General features: G+C 30.8%; 1 long non-coding RNA gene across 1 annotated transcript in view; it reads left to right on the forward strand.

Annotated features, from left to right (window-relative positions):
• LOC129969291 (uncharacterized) overlaps nt 1–25,049 on the forward strand; it is a 65,461-nt gene that overhangs the window by 38,025 nt on the left and 2,387 nt on the right. The window contains exons 2-3 of the long non-coding RNA XR_008784487.1: nt 18,807–18,949; nt 19,530–19,688. This is a non-coding gene — a long non-coding RNA (uncharacterized LOC129969291). The remainder of the gene's footprint in view (nt 1–18,806; nt 18,950–19,529; nt 19,689–25,049) is intronic.

Here is a 25,049-nt window from a genome sequence, read left to right on the forward strand (position 1 = left end):
TGATGAACAATTGTTTATCATTAGGAAAAGAAGTAAAACAATTAAATAGTCACAAATTAGCATACATTTTCTTGCTTCTTTGCAATGCAAAACATAAAATGACTCTTTTGTTACTGTAAAATAATAGGCATACAATTGCTTTTTCTAAAATAGTGTGTTGTTTCAAAATGCAAATGAATATAATTAAATTATAATTACGTGACACTTATCAGATACGATTACTGGTATGAATTTAGAAGCATTGCTCGTCTGGCATAAAAAACCAGCTAGAGTGGTTTTCCAAAAAATTTCCCGCATACACTCTAATAAACTTGTTATGCCAGAGAACGCCTCGCATGGTTTTGGAGTACAATAGTTATGAAATATTAACTTTTGGCGTGAATATATCAATTTTACTATCTGTCATCCTTGGAATTTTTTGAGGATTAATGTCCGGCATGAGGGTAATAGTCTAAAGCGAAAATCAAGTTTGCGCTTTAGACATTTTTTTAAAAATAGATGGAAACAAAGATATGACACAAAATTGTATTTGAAGTCACAAAATCTCATCCAAATTTGATATAATTAAGTCATTGCATTTTTTAAATATCGCGTTAACATGTTTCTGAAAGTAAAGACCGAAAGATAGTCAACCCTTCGTTGGATTTATTACAAACTTTGATAGGTGTCTACAGTATGGATGTTAAATCTCTGTGCCAAATCTTATCTCTCTAGCTCTCTTCATTTTGTAGTTATCGTATTTCAGTAAAATCTATCCAGACTACCATATTCAAACGTCTAGCTCAAAACATTTTTGTGCTGTCTTTGTCGCAGGAGACAGACAGACATTTTCCAAAAATGTGGTTTTCGAACTGAAGGAGGTCTGAAACGTGGAGACTAAGCAAAATCTCGAATTCGAATTTTTTTACTATTACTATATTTTTTGTATACTATTTATACCAGAAAGTATAAAAAAGAAAGTTTCAGCATCAAAATGTAAGACAATGTTCAATGAAAAATAGACAACCTGTCCACTTACGTTTTTCGTCAGTTTTGGAGTCTAAAAATTAGATCACTTTATGCTTGAAATATATTTGTACAAGTTTTTTTGTTCCAAATTTTTCATCCCTTCCCCAAGAAAGAAAAGAATTTTTTTTCTAATTAAATTCCAAGAGATTTGGTTCTTTGAAGTTATGAAAATTTCTTGTGAAATTTTTAACCGATGCAAATAATTATGATTGCGTTACGTGTTATAAAGCATTTTTTAAAAAAAATAAATATATTTTAAAGTATTTGAGATCTGCTATTAATATTCTAGAATATAAAAAAGCATTTATTACATTAAAAAATTAAATTTATAAAATTTAAACATCCGTGAGAACATTGCGGTTGAAAGTGTTAAATAATTAATATAGTTTTCTTTTTACGAATATAGTTTTATGAGTGAATAAAATATTTAAACAAATATCTATTTTATTAAATAATTGACTCAAGTTATATGTTGAATCAAGGATATTTAATATTTTTCTTAATAAAACGTAAACTTATGATATATTTTGCATTTTCGTATAACGCTCTTAATATCAAGTTAAATATCAAATATATTGGTTTTTAGATTTTTCTAAATGATTTACTCAAAACGAAAATTCTTGTATATATTTATCAAAAATTATCAAGAAATATGTCACAACAACAACAAAAAGGCATAACTTTACATTGAAACAATTGATAAAATTTAAATTTAAAACATTTTTATCACTGAAAATTCTAAATTCATTTGTTATACAGTTTCCTTTAAATCAAATTACTATAATATCGAATTTAATAATTCAAAAACACACATATTCAGATATACAAATAAACAATTATTTCCTATCTTTACTTAAAAGCAATCTTTAAGATTTCCCTTCCAGAAATTACTCAAGCATTTCTCGATGATCCTTGAATAAACGACAGATGCATTTTTCTAAACGATTTACTCAAAAAGAAAATCTTTGTATATATTTATCAAGAAATATGTAACAACAACAACAAAAAAGCATAACTTTACATTGAAATAATAAATTACTCAAGCATTTCTCGATGATCCTTGAATAAACTACAGATGCATTTTTCTAAACGATTTACTCAAAAAGAAAATCTAACGAAAATCTTTTCTAAACGATTTATAAAAAGAAAATCTTTGTATATATTTATCAAAAATTATCAAGAAATATGTAACAACAACAAAAAAAAGCATAACTTTACATTGAAATAATAAATTACTCAAGCATTTCTCGATGATCCTTGAATAAACGACAGATGCATTTTTCTAAACGATTTACTCAAAAAGAAAATCTTTGTATATATTTATCAAAAATTATCAAGAAATATGTCACAACAACAACAAAAAAGCATAACTTTACATTGAAACAATTGATAAAATTTAAATTAAAAACATTTTTATCACTGAAAATTCTAAATTCATTTGTTATACAGTTTCCTTTAAATCAAATTACTATAATATCGAATTTAATAATTCAAAAACACACATATTTAGATATACAAATAAACAATTATTTCCTATCTTTACTTAGAAGCAATCTTTAAGATTTCCCTTCCAGAAATTACTCAAGCATTTCTCGATGATCCTTGAATAAACGACAGATGCATTTATGCATCATAAAGAAAAAAAGCATACTCGAGTTAGTAAGTCCATTGATTACATACAGTGAATGATTTTTGCTTCTTGTTTTTTCTGAAGCAGAAAACATCACGATCCCTCATCGTCGTATCTTGAAGAAAGCGCCTCCACTTCCACTAACCGATCTCTTTGTTTCAATTCTCTCGAGACAGCAAGCATTTCTTGAAGAGCTCTTAATCTGGAAGTAAACTCCAGTATTCGGTTAATAACCTTTCATTTATTTTATCGTGCGAGATTCCATTATAGTTTGTTTCTTTCTTTTTCGACATCTTTACTGGTATTTTCGTTTATAGACATATATCTTAGTTATATTCTTTACGGTGGTTTTTCTTTATTAATAATAAAGCAGAATGTGTTGCGTGTTGGCACTCTACAGATCAGATTAGTTGATTTAGAGCTACTAAATTTTGCACAAGTATACTTTGGAGGATGAAAATATTTACCTTGAGCTGATTTTTTTAGAAATGTTGATTAAAATGTTAATAAATAAAAAAATGAGAGTGATTTTTGTGGTTTTTTCCCACAATAACTCTCGAAGATACCATCGCACAAAACTAATTTTTATACCATTTTAAATTTTTTTTAAAAAAATTCTTCATTTTTTTTTATCCCCCAGAGAGGGAGCACTCGAAATGAAAATGAGATGCTTCCGGAATGGTAGTTGGATCTCACCACCCTAGAGGGTACACGAAAAGGTAGGGGTCTAGCTCCTCCCATCGATGACGGGACGTATTTCCTTAAGGAAGGGTTGTACCGTGACCGGTAATGGCCCTTAGGACTCAACCACAGTTTCTGCCAGTGTTGCTGTTGCAGTCATTCAGTATTTATTATGCGTGTGCCTTCGGGCGGGTTGTAGAGGCAGTGATATGACTCATAAAGCAATTTAACCTCAATTTTAATTTTTTAGCAATTTAATTTTTATAAGCAATTTAATATGACTTATCTTTTCATTAATACTAATTTTATCGTCTTTTAACTTATTTTTACTAAATTTAAAAAAATATCTATACCTTGTATAAGTTTTAACAATACTTCCATTGTTGGAATGAAATTCAGATGTTTTCGTTATTTCATCAAATATTTAACCGCGTCATTTTCTTCTATTGCTGAAAGTTAGAGTAACTTTCGCTAGTTGACTGAGCAATCTACACGGTGACCAGAAAGTGAAATTACAATATATCAAAAGACAGCGTACAATTAAAACAGAATACCAAGACACTCAATTTTTTAATGGTATTATGATATCGCGAAATTCAACTATATTAGGAAGGTTCATGTACACAATGAAAAAAGCAGGTGTAAGACTATTAAAAAAATAACACAGTTTTAATATCAATCACAATCTGATGCTTAAAATTAATTTGCTGAGGAAATGATGAATATCAAGTTATGCTTAAGATATTTAATTGAAATTGAGCGTAGCCTATATTCCCAAAGACTGGAAATATCAGAAATCGCTTTATATAATATATAAGGCGATTCCTGAGTATTTTCAGTATTTTCCTATAAAAGCGAATAAGATCTGAATTTTTTTTTTAGAGAAAATGATGAATTTTCAATCTTGTATTTTGAAATATTTTTCATAGTTAATAATCATTATATCTTTGTTTCAATGTTCTTTGCCTTCAAAGCCTATATTGAAGAGCTTCTAATCTCACCATCAGTTAAATAATTTTTTTATTTATTTTATCCTACAGAATTCTATAACCATTTGTGTCTTTCCATGAAATATTCGTTGGCATTTTGTTTAAAGTTTTTTTAGATACCAACGCTCTTCAAATTATTATTTAACTATAACTTATTTATTTGCAGCAATTTTTTTTTGTTGCTATAAAATGGATGATCTTTGAAACTGATAGTTCGATTTGTAAGTTTCTTTGTAAGATTAAAACTTTAAAGCTGCATAAAAACTAATTAAAAAAAAAAACGTCGTAACTTCTAATAGCCGGCTGAAAAATTTAATGATGAAATTCACTCACCAAACTTTGTGTCACATTAAGGTCGTAATTAATTTATGCCAAACTGTATGCATCGATCTAATACAAGAATTAAGAATTTATGCAACAGAGAAGCCATCGTTTTTTTAGTAAATAGATTCCAAATTATAGATTCTTTGATTGGGTCCGATCTTCATGCTAGTGCTTTCAACAATGTGCTTGATTGGGTGTTTTTGTTATGTTTATTGGCGCAAATGGCAAATGGTTTTTGTTATGTTTATTGGCGTACCAAGCAAATGGTACGATCATATATGGCCATGCTGCGCCAAGCAAATGGTGCGATCGTAAGAACATATTTCAACAGTATGATAGAAGTATCATGGCTACTCAATATACATTTATTGCATGGACTTAGGACATATCTAATAACTCGATATACTGTTGAAAGATCTTGAAATATTTATTTTTCAGTTATTTTTTTAAATATTCAAACATAGAAAATATGCTAAAAAAAAACAGCATGATTTTTTTTTCATAATATCAAAAACGTGTTTCATATTCAGTCATAAATATATTTGTTTCGATCCTCCAGAGATGAATGGAGTTTCTTGGAACTCATATAACCTGAAAATAAATCCAGCAATAAAATTCCGTTTATACAATTTAAAATTTCAATTGGATAATGAAATTATCAACATAACTTTTAACCTTCTCTGCAAACATCCACACCATCAGTATTAAGGCTGGGCACTCAACAGAACTAAGGCATCTCCCACTATCTATCTGAAGATAAAAGCTTCAAGAATGGACCGTTTACGTAATTTGTTGTGTGAAATAATACCCAATAAAATTGTGGAACATTTCCTTGATTAGGTAAGTGTTTTCTATTTTATCTTCACCAATGAATTGTAAACGAGTCTTCAACTCGTCTGTCTGTTGTGCTTCCATATTCCGCTACATATCATTGATTTAAAATAGTGTTGTGCATGAGCAGCTGTGTGTTAACATTGTATTCTTAAAATTGAACTTGAAATTGTAAATCTATATAAAGCATGTACAATTTTATGTATGCATATGCAAAAAAATGGAGTAATATGCTACTCTAAGTAATTTAAAACAAATCAAAACTGAATAAATTATAATACTCTGTTCTCATACTCCCCCTTGAAAATTTTTTGATTCCTTGATTGGAAAATACCGACATTTAGCAACCGGATTAATTTCTTCATATTTGCTCACTTCTAGATCTTAATCATTTTTCTTCACGGAAAATTTAGCTTATTTATATATTTAGTATTATTTAACCCACCGGTGTAGTCCCCCCCCCTCCAGAACTTTCTAATAAATTTGCCATGTCAGAGAACGCCTTACATGTCATTGGCTTACAATAATTACGAAATATTAACTTTTGGCGCGAATTAAGAATTTTAACTAAATTTATAGTGTCATCTTTGGCGAGTGATTTGGCGATTAATCCCTGGCATGCGCTTAATAGTATCCAAAAATCGAATTTGTGTTTAAGATACGTTTTTCCCAACCGATTGAAACAAAAGTGTGGCATTTTTAAGTATCTTTTTCTGTGCAATTTGATCGTTTTGATAGATTTGAATATAATTTCAGCTTCAATTAATCTAGGAACCCAGCGGAAGTAGTATCTTTAAAATTTTCTTGCGCATTCTCTAATAAACTTGTCATGCCAGAGAACACCTTTCATGGTATTGGCGTACAATAGTTACGAAATACTAACTTTTGGCACGAATTTAGTATTTTTATTGAATGTATCGTGCCATCCTTGGCGAGTCTTTTGGCGTTTAATATAGTATATGAAAATCCAATAAGGGTTTTAGGCAAGTTTTTCTCTATCGATTGAAACAATACTTTGACAAAAAACGGCACTTGTGGTCACAAAATTCATTATCAAATTGGACACATTTTAGTCATTACGTTTTTTATTATCGTGTGTACGCATTTCTTAAAGTACAGATCGACAGACAGTCATTCAGTATTGGATTTGGCTCCAAATTTGATAGGTGTCTACACTGTAGAGTTAAATGAGTGCATCGAATTTTATTTATGTAGCTCTCTCTTCCCTCCAAAATCATCTTTTAATTTATATTGGAACAGTTGGACAGACTGACTTCTTCTGAACGGAAGTTGTTCAAAATTCAATAGATATTTGCAAATTTGTTAAAAAGGCCATAAACCAAATTTCAACAGCTAAGCCTGTCAAAGCCTTTTGAGTTATGTTTGTCGCAGACAGACAGACGGACATTTTCCAGAAATGTGTTTTTCGAACTCAGCGAGATATAAATCATGGAAATTCGTCAAGATCTCGAGTTCGAATTTTTTGACGATTACTATATTTTCTCTGTGCTACATATAAGAGAAAATAAAAAGGTTTAAATCTTTATTCTATGAAATAATTATTTAAGCTATAACTGAGTTTATTCATTATTTCGTAAAATACATGGACTTTTCAATGAAATAAAAAATTAATACTTAAAAATATATAACAAAATTCCAATCAAACTGCACAATTGCCATCAAAATACATTCCATATTTTCATTTAAAATGAAATCATCCATTATTGGCCAGTAATAACGATATAAAAATACAAATTATTTCCAGTAAACGGTTCAATGCACCAAAAATTCCATTTCAATTGCCAGAATTTCTAGGGACCAAATGAATTCCATTTATTAATATATATTTTTTTCAGTTCTGTACAAATTAACATTAATTCACTTAATCAAAAGTTAGAAATAATAAAACCGCTAAGTGCTTTTGAATTGCGAAATATTGAATGGCTGGGCCCTTTCAGCGATGTGTGAACTATAAATGCATCGGTGCCTAATAATACCTACAACCGAATGATTGATACGTCGAAGCGCTGTGTGTTGCTATTCTTAGATAATCAGCGGGTGTTGCAGAGATAATGGAAAATTGATGGGGCTCTTTGTACAAGGCAGAGGAATGCGAAATTCAATTACGCATTTCGTGTTCCGGGCGTATTTTGTCATGTTTCTATTTGCCTCTGTGTTTTGTCCTTGTATTGAAAGAGCGGCTTTCCAACCAGAATCAGCAAAAGTGTTATTTAGTTCCGAAACAATGATGTCCAAAATACACATAAACATATTAATAATCATTGCTTATGTATGATATTTTGTTATGATTATATTTTACATTTCAAAACATATATTTTTAGTACTTTGAAGAAGCAAAAGTGAGTATTCTGTACTTCTATAAAAGGAAGTAAAGGTCAATACATTGCAAAACACATATTTTTAGCACTTTGCAAGATATAAAAGGAAGTATTCTGTACTTATATAAAAGGAAGTAAAGGTCAATGCATTGCAAAACACATATTTTTAGCACTTTGCAAGAAACAAAAGTGAGTATTCTGTACTTCTATAAAAGGAAGTAAAGGTCAATACATTGCAAAACACATATTTTTAGCACTTTGCAAGAAATAAAAGGAAGTATTCTGTACTCATATAAAAGGAAGAAAATGTCAGTGCATTTCAAAACACATATTTTTAGCACTTTGCAAGAAACAAAAGTAAGCATTTTGTACTTCTATAAAAAGAAGTAAAGGTCGTTAAGCGTACCTAATTAGCCGTGACAGTTTAATTATCTGCACCAGATTGAAAAGCATCCTGGATTTTACCAAATCCAAATACTTTATATCAACAAATTGATTTAATATTAACGGTTCACTAGCATCGTAATTAGACTGAATTTTTAAGATATGTGATTACATTAAAAAGTCTTTTTTTTTTTTTTTTTTTTTTTTTTTTTTTTTTTTGCGAAACTGATTTTTTTTAAAATTTATTATTCTTAATGTTTGAACACTGGTTTCTTTATAAAACTGCTGGAATTTTGTTTCTAAGTCTATTGTTTGGAAGTTACATTGATTTTTATATTTGCATTTTCATGCGTTTTAATGCTATTTTACATCTTTAGATGCTAATTTTCTCAAATATAGAACATGATAGAATTTTCTTATGAAAAACTTCATAAATTAAAATCTAATGTATATTTTTTGTTCATATTTGGTATAATAATTTCTCAGTATGATCTGCAATTCATGAACAAAATAATGTCATCTAATCATTTAGAAATATTTTATAGTTGTTTCAATGCTTGAAAATGCAAAAAAAAATTAAAAATTTCGGATTATTTATCAATTGAGCGCCTTCCATGTACAAAATGGATAGAAAGACAGCTTATTTTTTTTTAGTTCAGGAGCTAGATAATATATTCCTTAAGCTAATTGCAAAATTTTAATCAAATTATTTCATAAATCTCAAAACTAGAAGATTTTTGCTTTATACCTCTTTTCAGCCAAAAAAGTAAGCCCTTTGCAAATTTGTTTTTAAAAATCTTTTGGCGCTTAACTGGTATCTTTTCGTTTCATAGATGTTTTGTCATTCTTTTTTCTGCAAATATTTAAAAACATTGCAATTTTCGAACGATTTTCAAAAATTTCAGCGTATGTTTTTCAAAATTAAAAAAGTTTGTTATAATAGTTGATTTCTACTCATAATAAAAGCAAACGCATGTCTGTGGTTAAGCATTGACGCTCTACCGAACTGGTCATCAAATCTAGAATTAACACATTTGGCAAGGGTATATTTTGGAGAATAAAAATTTACATCTTGGAGCGTTTTTAAAAATTTTAATTAATCAAAATGAATCTATTTTTTTGTCTACATCTTTTGGAAATATTATCATACAAAAATAAATTTTCACAATAATTATTAGTCAATTGAAGGATTGATTTCATTTAACTGACGAATGAAATTCAGTTGTCAAATACTGATACATTTGATTCAATTGTCAAATTTTCCTTTAATTTTAAATAATTTCGAAAATATTTTTATACAAAATTTGCAACAATACTTATCATTGTTGCTATGAGATACACGTCATTTGACTCATAACAGACAAAACATTTTTTTTTTGTTGTAATTTCTTAAAAATAATAATTTTTTTCAATCAAGTCAATTTATGTTTATGTAATACACTTCCAATGCAAAGTTCCAATTTATTTTTGAATACATAGCGAAACTTTACAATGGATATGAAGTCAGTACACAAAAACCGTAGCCATGTTTGTCACGTGACTATGACGTCAAGTGAATTGACTCGATTGGAAGTGGGTCATCTAAAAGCTAATTTGGCCGAAAAGGCAATAAAAACAGTGATCCCCTCTCAACATTGCCCTTTTGCAGACAGAACAACTTCTCCGAGGACATTCCATGCTGTCAGACAGTGCAATAAAGCCATCTCTGGAGCAGTAAAACGTCTCCACTGGTTTGATTGAACGCCACTTGGAAGATATTGAAAAAGGAAACAACTTCGAATACAACTTCTTGTTATCAATATTCAAAATTTCCTTCTTCCTTGGGTCCAAAAAGAAGCGGTTAAATTCGGCCACTTCTTGTCCCGAATTTGAATAAATATCTTAGATTGATTAATCATTAAATAGTTGCTTTTAAGAAAAGAGTAATTGGATTCAAGTTTTAAGAAAATTAAGCTTTTAAAGAATTTTAGTTTCCTAAATTTTGCTATAAAGTATCATCCCCCATTTAAATGGTCAGGGGAATAGTGGCCTAAATTCCGTGGAAGTGCGAAATATGTGAATGCACTTACAAAATTAAATATATTCTTCCGTAGTATTTATATCAAACCAAGGGAAGGGGTCTTCCTGAAACTTTATTCGCATACTCCCTAATAAAGAAGTTCTACCGAGTGATTATTAAAAAAAAAAAAAAAAAAAAAACTATTCCGACATATGAGACCGTAACCATCATAGCATTCACAAGAACGGAATAAAATTTTGATTCAAGGTATTCTGAAGTATGCGCTCAAGAATCATTTAAAACGCAACAATTAAACTCTAATAATTACGGTTGCAGTGATGAAACCAAACTTTTCAAACGGTAATACCAATTTCTTTTTTATTAGAATGTATTCACCATAGCGTTGGAACAATATCTGTTGCACGACAATCATCAGTGGTAGACAGATTAAGAAGAAAAGAGAAAACAACTGTGGTGTGGCTACCAGAGACGTGAACTTCAACAGATCCTTTGGGCATTTAAGTGCTTTGGTTCTAGGTACCATCTGCCGCATGGAAAGTGTCATCGTGGTTGCAGTAGATAATTTTTTTTTAAAAAAAAATTGTGAAACGCGATAAATTGTTCTGCTTTCTGCTGCTTCTCTGCTGTTATTCGTTGTTTTCTCTTTTCATCTTAGTCTGTCTATCCGTCGTGTTTTCCTTGCTATATGTACGGTTTCAATGCTATTTATAGCTTTTTGCTATGGAGAATACACTCCAATAAAAAAAATTGGTGTTGCTATTTGAAAATTTGTCACTGCAACCGTAACTGTTAGAGTTTAGCTGTTGTCTTTCATATGATTCTTGAGTGCATATCTCTAAATACCTTGAAAAAATATTTTATTCTATTCCTTAGAACATTACAGTCTTATATATTGGGAAAGCTTTTTGTATAATCACTCGGTAATGTGTTCTTCGTACAAAAATTGTGGATCTTAAGTATGTCCATGAAGAATGCGAGCTCTCATATTTTTATTTAAAATGTTCTTTCACTTTCTATACTTTTTAAAATTTTGATAGAAATTAATTTATTATTTGTAGGAATTTATATTTTTCCTTTATTGTATTTTTTTTTTTTCCTTCCTTCCTTGCAACCATCCTTCCTTGTGCGCAAGAATGCCAAAGCATAAACCTGCATTCTTGAGTCTACGGAATTAACTGTTAGCCATGAGAACGAATGCATGTATCAAATAGGATATTATAAGACGTTTTAAAGTTTAATCAGTAAACAGTATATAATTGTCCGCCGCCTTGTGTAACCATTTCCACCAGTTTGGTATGTATCAAAATTAATAATTCTGGTTTGGTTTACAGTAACTGTGAAATTTTTTTTGAGTGTTTAAACTGACTAATTTTAGCAAATATCAATAAGCTGAGGTCTACATTTTTATTATTACTCAATACTACGGATATGAGAACGTATTGTAATCGTCAAATAATTCGAATTCGAGATTTTGAAGAATCTTCATGAATTCAAAAAACGCATATTTGTTAAGTGCCCGTTCGTATGTGACAAAGATAACGCAAAAACAACTTGAGCTAGACTTTTGAAATTTGGTTTACGGTCTTAACACCAAATTTGCAGATTTGTAAAATTTTGAATAAAATCTGTTCAGAGGAAGATCATTTGTCCGGCTGTTCGAATACAAGTTAACGCGATAACTACAAAATGAAGAGAGCTAGATAGATAAGATTTGGTGCACAGATTTAACATCTTTAGTTTAGCCAAATGTGAGCCAAATCGAACTACGGATTGACTGTATGGCGTTTCAGAAATAAGTAAACGCGATTGTTAAAAAACGCAATGACTTAAATATATCGTTGTTGTGACTTATGGCACTTTACAAGCCAGTTGTCAGTTATCTGCCAGCGATTTAAGCCGAGTGAGCGTCTCTTGTTTTAGTAGCGCCAACTAGGGCCAAGAGTACGACTTAGCTACTTCATGCGTCACATTTGCTTGCACAACCCCTTTTTACAGGGGGGGGGACATTCACACACCTGACAGATAGAACTCAGAAGAGGAACAACCATGTCCGAACCGAGACTCGAACCCGGGACGCCCGGATTACGAGGGAAAACACGCTACTCCTAAGCCAGGACGCCGGCTTTAAATATATCAAATTTGGTATGAGAATTTGTGACTATAAACGCAGTTTTGTGACACATTTTTGTTTCAATCGATTGAGAAAAACTGTCTGAAACACAAATTCGATTTTTGGATACTATTTGCGCATGCCAGGGATTAATCGCCAAATAACTAATCAAGGATGGCACGATTCAGTAAAAAGGCTAAGTCCATGCCAAAAATTAATATTTCGTAACTATTATGCGCCAATGCCATGTAAGGCGTTCACTGGCAAATTTATTAGAGACTACGCGAGAAATTTTTAGGGAAACCATTCCAGCTGGCTTTATATTTATGCTGATATTTTCTTTCAGCATTATTTTTTTTATTTCAAATTCGATATTGCATTTTTTTTTTCTGTTAGTAGATCACTATTTGTTTTTAATTTTTAGAATGTATTTTTGACTAAGGGTTCGTGAACTTTAAAAATAGATAATATTCCACTATAAAAAAAATAAAATTTCTAATGTTAATATATATTTACAATAATATGTATATATATTTTATTTTTTGACCCTTTCTAGGACTATGGAAAATATACTTCCCACCAAATTCATTAAATTTTGTGTGAATTTATGTAGGTTGGCATAAGTTTTGATAAATTTTTTCGATAAGACAGGAATTTTGATGCTTCATTTCCTTATCGCACACAAAATGGTGTGTCTTGATTTGTTACTTAATTATTAATTCACCAAATTAAATTTATTTAATAAACTAAATGAAGCTTTTTTCTTAAACCACTATCATTTCTGAAAATATTTTAACCAATTAACTGTTTCGACCCCTTCGGAAAATGCGAATCTAAATTGTCCTAAACATATATATATATTATAAATATAGTAAATAATTAATTATAAATATAATAATTAAACTATTATTATATAAATATAATAATTGTCATTGAATAAAATCGTCATAACCCAAAATGTACTTTTCCCATGATGAGTATACTCATCAAAAACAGTTAACTGGTTAATATACCATGACTAAAGAAAAGGCCTCTTAAGAGGTTAAAACACTCTTCCAATGCGCATGAGATTTTTTTCCACAAAGTTAGTTAGTTAATATGTGGCCATCAGATTGGAGATATTAAAAGCAGAATAAAGCCAATCTAAATAGGCACGTGTTTCATTGAAATAAGAAAAGTTAGAAAAGAATCTTGTACAAGAATCCTTTAGAAATATCACTGATTAATTGCTCATCCGTATAACATCTCACCAATAATTGCCACTCATAATGAGAAACTAATTCAAGTTGTGGCTGATATTTCACATCTGCAGGTCCAGGAACGCTTAAACGCACGTAAACATCCGTGCCTAATAATTACTGCCGGATTCCAAACACCATTAGCGTTCCGAGAGCGTTTAAGAATTCGAAATGTGACGTTGATCGCTTCTGAAAAGTCATAAACATTCAGAGCCATGTGTGAGACATTATTCTTATAATCTATAAGCTGTCGGCAGGAAAGGCCATTAAAATAAAGGGTAATGCGTTCTTCTGTGTGTCTTACCGTCCCCAGTAATTCAACTCAATGAGCTGCGGCTTGCGTCATCAACCTTTGAATCTGCCCATGTATCACCACCAGAATGCATTAGCAAAAGCGTTAATTTTATCAGCTGAGCACATGTCCTAAATGAATAAAACACTAAGATCGTTTGCTGTGCATCTCGGTTTGAATTGCCCAGTTTTAACGCATTGTACCCGCTGCTAGATAATTTTATATTATTCAAACTGTAAAAATAAAAGAATCTGAAATAAAATATGGCATAGTTAGTTATAACTTACTAAAGGGTTTTGGCAACTAAAACTAAGATTGTTTGCAGTACATCTTGGCTTGATCAGAATTATCCAGTTATAATGTTTTACATTCGTTGCTAGATAATTTTATATTATTCAAATTATTAAAAAAAATCTGAAGTAGAATTGTTGGTTAATATTGTATTGGTATTGTTAATTATAACTTAAGAAAATACTTTAGAAGCTATTTCCTTTTTATAATTTTATTATATCTATCTCTATCAATGACGAAGAACAGTGTATTTGTGTGCGTGCGTGCGTGCGTGTGTTTATCGACCCTCTATTGGACAGATCATTTCACCTAAAATATCAATTTTAGTACAAATATTCTTCCAATGGGAGAATTTTGCAGCGTTTTCTGAAATTTAATTAAAACAATTTACTAAAATTAAGCGAGATTTTGATGCTTTTCTACGAAAATTCCAGAAAATAATATTATTGCAAGGAAGAGGATTCTTTTACATTATTTAAAAATACATATAAAAGATGCTTTTAATGATACTAATCTTGTCCGGCAGAATTTTTCTGAATTTTGGCAATAGTTTAAAGATTTTTTTTATATATAATTTTCAACCATTCATTGTTTCAAAAACTATTTACCCATGTGGTTGTTCTACAAAGTTCTCTTTAATTTCCGAAATTTGTTAACATGCTTTCTTATAGACACGATGGCTTGCTCGCATATAAACATAAATTAAGTTTTTATATAGTGGAAGGACAAATTGCAATTAAAAGTAAATGCAATAATCTGAAATATAATGTGGATAATAGAGTACATATTAAAAAAAATGTTTGCATATATGAGTGATTATATTTTGTATTATTTATAATGCTATTGATAGCACTATATATATATATATATATATATATATATATATATATAAATCTAAATTAAAACTTAATTTTAACTTAATTAAAATTAAACTTAAATTTCCAAAATTTTGTCTTAAATTAGTTCATATTAACTTCATTCCAAAATATTCTCTTATTTCCTGATCCCATTCCACTTTTTCTATTTAATTAATGCAACAAAAGCTCGGTGAAAATGCTTTAGTAAACGGTTTCCACACTCCGAGTGAAGGTATAAAATACTGCCCAGCTAAGCACATTCTTTTAAAAGATCCCTTTGATTCCCTTACTTGTGATTGACACGTGTTAGAAATCCCTATTAAAAACTCACAGTATATATTTATAGGGAGAAAATTTTCATCAGCTTTTCCTCGTTTCGTGGTGTGTCGTTCTGTGTTGTGTTCGTCGCTTCTGCTTGTGCAAAAAATCATGTATCCCGGGACGGAAATAAAAAGAAGATATGAGTAATAAATATGAATATACAGAATGGTCAAAAAAAAACTTCCCCTATATATGAAACCCTAGCGGCTTATCCGCTCAACCAATCGAACTAAAATTTCAGACATGGTTGTTTGAAAGTATGCGCTGGAGATTGTGATGATTCTAAACAACACAGGGTTCACAGTTACGGTTACAGTGATAGAATTTTGAAATTTTCGAATAACAACACCCACTTTTTCATTGCGCAAATTGATCAACGCATTGAAAAACCACAAATTGCGTTGGAACGATTAACGTGTGATGAAAATTGCCACCGTAAAGCATATGCAAAGAAGAGCATTATAAAGGACTAATGACAATACAGAGAGGAAAGAGAAAAAAAAGTTTTTATTGGAATCGAAAGTTATAATTACAGGTTTTCAACGCGTTCATCTTCGCAGGCGACAACGCATTGCATTGGGGAGATTGTGGACAACAATGCCGAACGTAACATGAAAGGAGGAATCTGCATAACTTCACGTGTTATCGCATCTTGCAATTCTGACACAGTTGCGGAATTCCGTTATTCCTGAATTGCAGCAACGAAATGTCATTAGGGACATTGTATGGATGCAAGATGGGGCTCCTCCACACGTCGCCCAATGTGTTCGACCAGTGCTTCAACAACACTTTGCTGATAGAGTCATCTCTAGTAACTTTGCAGTTTCGTGGCCACCGCGATCCCCCGACTCACTCCTATGGATTTCTGGTTCTGGGGTTATCTGAAATCTAAGGTGTACACGCCTGGTCCACGAGATGTGTCAGAATTGCAAGATGCCATAACACGTGGAGTTATGCGGATTCCTCCTTTTATGTTACGTTCGGCATTGTTGTCCACAATCTCCCCAATGCAATGCGTTGTCGCCTGCGAAGATGAACGCGTTGAAAACCTGTAATTATAACTTTCCATTCCAATAAAAACTTTTTTTTTTCTCTTTCCTCTCTGTATTGTCATTAGTCCTTTATAATGCTCTTCTTTGCATATGCTTTACGGCGGCAATTTTCGTCACACGCTAATCGTTCCAACGCCATTTGTGTTTTTTCAATACGCTGATCAATTTGCGCAAGGAAAAAGTGGGTGTTGTCATTCGAGAATTTCAAAATTCTCTCACTGTAACCGTAACCGGGAACCCTGTGTTGTTTAGAATCATCACAATCTCCAGCGCATACCTTCAAACAACCATGTCTGAAATTTTGGTTCGATTGGTTGAGCGGATAGGCCGCTAGGGTTTCATATATAGGGGAAGTTTTTTTTTGACCACCCTGTATATATATAAATGAGTGAATAAGGTAGTAAATTATAACTAATTCGTAAGGGTAGTTAACTTTTTTAATTTCGGGATTTTAAGTTTTTTGCCGTAAGGCATGTCTGCCATATTGTTTGTTATGTCCACGTTAATAAGCTTAAGAGGCATTCCATGAAAATAATAACAAATAACTAAAGTTACTTCTTAGCATATTAAACGGTTGCATTACGGTCATAAAACCTTTCAGGACTTGCTCAATTTGCCATTAAGATTCATTACAAATGAGGTGCAAACCATTCAGTTTTTTTTTTTTTTTTTGACAAAATACATTAATTTGTGTCAAGTTTTTCGAAAAAAATATGCATGAAATATTCACGAGTGCTTCACGCACAAGGCTGTTCACTTTTATAATATTCAAAGTTATCCGTGTTTTGAATAGATTTCTTGCTGTAACTCCCGTAAATTTAATGATAATTGTTTCCAACTCTACAACTGGGTTTAGAAAATGAACACTGAACTTTTAAACGCATTTTAATATATTAAATGAAACGAATGCATGGAATAACATCTTCTACTAATGTCATCGATAAAAGAGCAGGTCATTATAATGGACAATAAGCATAATTAAAAAACAACAATTTAACTACCAAATAAACCTGATGAATAAAAGAGAAACTAGCATGGCAACCCCGATATTCCAATACTTTGCAGTTTTATTTGTTTACCTTTATGCCTTAACAACAATAATAAATATGCAGTACCCGTTCTGAAACTGCACACTGGCGCCTATTAATAGGTCTCATTGGGGCACGCGATTCCAAATGTGTCCGACACCACAGCACGCCAGACAGCCCCAGCACATGCGTAAGCCAGGTGCCCCTCCAGGGGTTTAGGGGGACGCGAAGTCATTATCAACTAATGCAATAGCATTGAGAACTTCTGCCAAACAATTATTGCTGCACGTATGCATGCATATCTCTGAATCACAGGTTCCACAAAAAGACAAGTTTTGCTCCAGGGGTTGGTGAAAGCCCCCCCCCCGTCCTCCCTTCATGCCCCAGATGTTGCCATTTTTTTTCCCTAAATTGGAGGAGGGATCGAACTAAGCACGGTTTGTTATTTTGGGTACCAATAAAAGAATGGTCACCGTAAGAGGCCATTTTGGGAAGTTCAAGGGGCCTTTGACAAGGTAGTGTTCTGTATCAGATGGCCACGCCCGAACCTGTGTGAGGTTTAACTGGAGACAGGTGGGTTGTAGAGACACCAATGTGTGGTGGAGGCTGTCGTTTGGGGAATATCGATTATGTATTTGCTCATTTTTTTGTGAAAATGTGCAATATTGCATTACGAACAGTTGACTTTTCAGATTGTTCTGAACTATTTCGTTTCATGAGACGATTTGCAATTTTATTCTAAAAATTACTTTCAACGTTTTTATTTTTATCAAGCTAAACATTGCTTAATATTATGTGGAAATTTCGGTATTTTCTTTTCCGATATATTGTTTTGTATATCCAATACAGCAACTACAAAATTTTTTCAAAATTCCACAGAAAATATCAAATCATAAATTCTTATCGATGTTGAAGTAAATCGATGTTATCGAAATTGAATTCTGTAATATTTGGTAATATATTGATGTATTGCAAAAGATTGATTGCATTTCTATCTCATGAATAAGATTATTTACAATTTATTAGTAACATTTTCTTTCAGTAAGATAAAGTATTTCAAATTAAAACGTTTTTCAGGATTAAATTTAACACCCCTCCCCCTTCAATTCTCTAATTTGAGACTGATTTCTATTTTGCAATCAGTACAGTGTAGTATGGACGCTTAGTATTCATTCGACTATGTGTCCGTAGAACCATTAGAATGTTTATACATTCCACTTAATTTTTGCATCGAATTTTAACATCTAAAAATGACTGATTATAACTTGCGCACAAAAATACGATAAATAAAATACAATACGGTAAATAAAATACGATAGGTCTATATATGTCTGACACATAGACAAAGAGGTTAAATGGATAAAAAATTATTTTATCGTTTTCATTTTTATGTTATGTTTTTTTCCCATAGGGCAGCACTTCGTAATTGCGGATGAAAAGATTCCTGTATGGTGGTTGGTTCTCGCCACCCTGGTGAGTACAGAAAAAGTTGGGAGTAGGCTCCTTCCATTGATGATGAGACGTACTTCCCAAGGGAAAGTTGCACCGTGGCCGGTGAGGACCCTTAAGGCTCAACCACAGTTCCCGCCAGTGTTACTGTTTTGGCGGTCTGATCATTTAGATTTTTGCGTGTACCTTCGGACAGGTCAGAGTAACCAGCTTAAGATTATGTTATGTTATTTCATTTGTTATTATAATACTTGTCACGTCTTTTCTTTGATGCTATCTTGTAGAATTAAGAGATACGAATTTCGATGGCGAAATCTTCTACCATTCTAGAAAACCATTTGCAATTTCATAGCAAAATTTAATTTTGGCAAGAAAGAGTGTTGATTATAATGCTTATTATGAGAGCAATTATATGATTTTTTTCTCAACTATCAAATTATATGGTGTCTTCTATTTTGAGAATATATTACCGTGTGGATTCAAAAAAGAGTCTATAAAACACTTGGAAAACTGACACATTGCCCTTTTTGCAAATTGTAATATCTAAGAAAGACTTAATTCTTGGTTATGAATTTAAAAATATGCCAATTCTATGTATGTTTGACACACATAAAAAGTGATTAAATGAATAAAAAAATTGTTATCGTTTTTCTTTTTGATGTAATGATCTTTTATTCATCTTTAGAACAGCTGTCACATCGGATTTGAGGCTATCCAGAAAAATTAAATGTCACAATATTTGAAGCCGAAACTTTCCACTACCGCAGAATTCACGAGTTTCGACGAAAGATAAAATCTATTTGTGTTGCTGATCACGATGGCAAAAATAATGAAATATACTAAAGTAAGTATGTTATTTAGTGCTTTTAACTTTTATTTTAATATGGGCAAGGTAAACAATTGCATTATTCTCTGCTCTTTTTGGAGGATCCCAGCACTTTATTTTTTTGCGGTATTTCCAAAAAAAATTTATTTAATTTAATTTTCAGCTTTTAACAAAAATTAAATTAAATTAAATTTTGAGTTTAAATCTTTTATTTCCAAACATAACAAATTTTTCGAACTTATTCAGATTAAAATTAAAAACTAATTAAATGTAAAAATAATTATGATGGTGATTTTTTTTTTACATATTTGCTATTCAATATGATGTAATGTCTCTTTTTTCCGTCAGCTAACTTAGTATTATATAATAATGATTGTGAAAAAGAAAAATGTTTTGTTATTTTAATACCGCTTTGTTCAGAATAACTTCTAAATTTAATTTTTTGTTAATATGCCATCTAACAAAATCGAACTCGAATTAAAGTTACAAGCTATCAAATACTTTATTATTTCAATCTGTCACAATGTTTGTAACTAAAAGGCTGCTAAAATGAAAATTCAATTTATAAAAATATCTGGTTTTAAACGTTGAGAAAGAAAAGAGGGCCCAAGAATTTTGGGCCCTCAGAGAACCTACAGAGTTTAATCCGGCCCCGTATATAGATATATTGTCATAGGCATATACTAAAATATATATATACGAACGCCACCTTGTTGACTATAAATAGCATTAAAATCCCTTGCATTTACTTCTCCCAGACTTACTAATAATATTTACAGTAGTATTTTTGTCAAAACTCTTTCAAATTCAATAGCATAAAAAATTTTTGCATTATGTATCCTTGCTTGCTTTGTAATATTATTTCAGATGCTGTCCTGATTCATTTGTTATACTTATGAATAAATCCTAAAGAATCCTATTTACTAGAATACCAAAAGAGGTCTTTTGTGCCGACAAGCCATTCAGAGTTGAACGACATAAACTAAATTTATTCAAGGTTGGATTCAACGAGGCTGGAGCAAAATACCAAATGATGGGAGTTTTCAATAATTCAAATCTCTTCAAGTCTGTGTTTAGAATAAACACCGCCTTAGAATCCACAAATGAATATTGGAAAACCCCAGAGTTGCAAGCCAGACACCCATCGCCTACATAAGTTCGAACTTAATCATCTATGCATGGAAGATGACTTAGTATTAACTAGTCAAAAGAAGTTTCAATAATTGCTCTTTGAAATGTTGTTGATGTAGGTGCTTTGTTTCAAAGTCTGGATGTGTTATATCTTGGATTTTCCTTAACACTTTCACGTAAGAATGTTCTTACTCATAAACTATGGTTAAAAAAAGGATTTTGCTTATGTTATGTATTCTGATATTCTTCGATTGGCATCCATAAGAACTCGTTCATAAATTTTACTTTTCTTTTAGTCTCTTTTATTGCGCGATTTTCATCATTTTGATGAAAATACTGCTCCCCATTTCAGCTTCAATTATTCTAGAAAACCAGTGGAAGTGGTTTCCCCCAAACTTTCTTGCATATTCTCTAATAAACTTGTCATGCCAGAGGACGCCTTTCATGGCATTGGCGTACAGTAATTACGAAATATAAACTTTTGGCTTGGACTTAGCATTTTTATTGAATCTATCATGTGATCCTTGGCGAGTTATTTGGCGATTAATCCCTGGCATGTGCTTAATAGTATATGAAAATCGAATTTGTGTTTTAGGCTCATTTTTCTCAACCGATTGAAACAAAGATTTGACACAAAACTGCACTTGTAATCGCAAAATCCCATGCCAAATGTGACATATTTAAGTCATGTCACATTTGGTATGTGATTTTATGTCACATTTTGGTATGAATTATTACATTTATACATTTCTGAAAGTACAGACCGACAGACAGTCAACCTTTGGTTGGATTTGGCTCAAAATGTGACAGGTGTCTACACAAAGATGTTAAATATGTGCACCAAATCTCATCTATCTAGCTCTTTTCATTTTGTAGTTATCGTGTTCTTAAATTCGAACAGCCGGACAGATTTTAATCAAAATTTGATAGAAATCTGCAAATTTAGTATAAAGACAGTATACCAAATTTCAACCGTCTAGCTCAAAGTATTTTCGAGGTATCTTAGTCACATACAGACATTTTCCAAAAAATGTGTTTTTCGAACTCAGGAAGTTCTAAAACGAGGAAATTCATCAAAATCTCGAGTTCGAGTTTTTTGACGATTACTGTACTTTCTGTATACTAAGTATACGAGAAGGTAAAAATGAATACCTATATACAGAAAACGATCCTTGAATAAATCAAAATTAGCATCTTTCAAACATTTCCTAATATTTCCTCTTTGTATTCTTCAGAAACATAAAAAAAAGGCTAACAAAATAAATGAACTCTTACAGAAATTTCAAAATCCACAAGAAAACAACTGTTCTGTGGTTTATAATAAATTATAATGGCATAAATTTTAGTTAATTAGACAGATCGCATCAATCTCAGAGCTTAGTGCATGACAGTAATTGCTATAACGATGTTTGCTCCAATTTTTCATCCGTCGCCACTATAACAATGTAACGCTAACCAACCGATTCTTATATCCAGACTAAAAAAAAAAAAAAAAAACATCCTTGGAATTTTCTTGCCAATTATTTTCCTTTTTAGATAGATATTCCGGAAGATACAGATTGCGAAAGAGAGAGAAGGGAAAAAAAATCCATCTTGTTACTATCTTCCAGAATTGCTCAATTATTGACAAAGGAAGTACGTGAGAACGGATGATTATGAATATAGATATCAAGATATATAGAAAGAGGGAAAATTTTCTTTCTAATGCCAATATTAATACTCTGATTAATTATGTGTGATAGTAAATCCATTGGGAAATCATTTTGAAACGATCAGAATCGGATTTTCAATCTTGTTATGCATATTGAATGAAGTAATAAGTTGTTGCTTTTTTTATATACTAGAGGAATTCTTTTCAGCTTTTTTTTTATAAATGTTTTAGCATTAAAAGAAGAAGTAGAAGGTCTTTGAAAAATGTTAAAGTATTAGATGCTTTATTTTTTTAAATTCTACTTTAATTTGTGCGGTAGAATATTACTAAGGATGTAAAGAATGTCCCAAAATTAACGCAAAATTTGAATATTATATATTCGGAAGTTATCGCGATAAAACGCCAAAATTCAGCTTACTTTTTATTTTCTTAAAATGTCTAAAAAATAATCCCTAGGGTCACATTCCCACCATTCAAGATATATATGTACCAAATTTAGTAGCTGTAGGTCAAACGATGTAGCAAGTAAAGCGCCAACACGCATGCACATATTCGTTTTTATTATTAGTAGGAATAGTCTGGAATAATTGTATTTAAGGAGACAATTCAAGGGTGTCCCGAAGTTAACGTAAGATTTGAATTTACCGCCATTCGTGCAGTAAAGTGTTGGCAATCCTATTAAAAAAGCTATTTGACAGCTGATACTTTAGGGTTAGTAAAAATGGAGAGTTACATAATAAAATAACGTTTTTCATTGTTGTTCAAAAATAATCAATGTCTGACGGCCACAGTTCGAAAATTTGAGAATTTGACTCCTAGATCGAGTGATTTAACACCATTGGATTTTTTATGGGGTTATTTGAACTCAAAGGTCTATGCCAACTAGCCCACAAGCACGCGTGCACTGAAGGAGGAAATTCAACCCTGTGTCAACAAAATTCAGTCACCTTTGCACAAAATGGTCGTAGATAATTTCGACAAAAAAGTGAGTATGTGCCAGCAAAGCCGTGGAGGTATTTACTCAATGTGTTATTCCATACGTAACCCTATCCTGTGTATTTTATGATTCAATAAAAATATAAGATTTAATAAGAAAAGAATAAAGAATAAGAAAAAAATGTATTTTTTTATTTAATTCAAATTTTTTTTTATTTAATTCAAATTCTATTTTTTAAAAAATTTAATTCTCAGCACGTTGTTCTATCGAGTAATGCACCATTTTTACTAACCCTAAACTATCAGCAGTCAAATGGTTTTTTTTAATAGAGTTACCAATACTTTACTGCACAAATGGTTGCAAATTCAAATCTTGTGTTCATTTTGGGACATCTTTTAATTGTCTCCTTAAATATAATTATTCGCAGCCTGTCTCTACTAATAATAAAAACGAATATGTGTACGTGTGTAGGATCTTTATTTGCTGCTCCATTTGACCTGTAGCTATTAAATTTGATATATTATATTTTGGACGGTAAAAATATGCCCTTAGAAATAATTTAAAAAATTTTTTTAATTAATTAAAAATTAAACTGTTTTTGGCGTTTAACCGCGATAACTTCCAAAAATATTATTGAGCAAAAAAAAAAAAAAAAAAAAAATGAATTGCACACAAAAAATTGTCTTTTTAATGATAGCAATTCAATAGAAGTGTAAATTTTTCCTGAATTTTGGTTAATTTTAAAAAATATTTTTTGCCTAATATCCAACATCCCGGATTTGATTTGTATTAACTTATTCAAATAGAATGGAATTTATTTAACTATTTGATCCAACTTATTCAATTTAAAAACAGCGATTTTTTAAAATTAATATTGGAATAGTTTTCTTGAAGCATTTCTAATTAAATACCATTTTCAAATTTTATATGTTATTTTATAATTTCTAATTAAATACTATTTTCAAATTTTATAATGTATTATTTTATAACTTCTAATTAAATATTATTTTCAAATTTGATAATATGTTTATTTATAATTTCTAATTAAGTACTATTTTCAAATTTTATAATATGTTATTTTATAATTTAAAAATATGGTCCTTTATAATTTAAAAAAAAATGCATAATCCCATTATTAAGTATTATTTAGATTGTTTTAATATATATATATATATATATATATATATTGTTTTAAATAAATTTTTAATTTCAACTGGCATCTTCTTCTTAATTTCTAATTCTTCTGGCAAATCACTTCATTAAAAATTAATCTGCAATTTGAAATTTTGCTATTTAAGTTCTTCAAAATTACCGACTTAAAACTACTTACATAAATTTCAAAGGAGCAGAAAATATTTAATTTTGAAGATTTGGAAAGAAAGAGGTATCCCAAAATTTGTGTGGCCTAATTGCTGCTAGAAGGCTTTACTCGGTCCTGGCCCTAAGCAATATGCATTATGATGTTCGCACACTTTTAATAAGCTGACCAATTTAGATTCGCCACCATTTTCATTTTAAGTTTTTATTTTTTCATGTTACAAGATTGACGAAAAAATAAATATGTTTTTATTTTTTAAAGAATATAATTAAGTTGTGTTCATATTTCTTCACACTTTTATTTAAATAGACGACCTATGTTTAAATATTCTGCAATAACAAA

Source organism: Argiope bruennichi, chromosome 5, assembly GCF_947563725.1.
Source record: "Argiope bruennichi chromosome 5, qqArgBrue1.1, whole genome shotgun sequence".
Taxonomy (NCBI): Eukaryota; Metazoa; Arthropoda; class Arachnida; order Araneae; family Araneidae; genus Argiope; species Argiope bruennichi.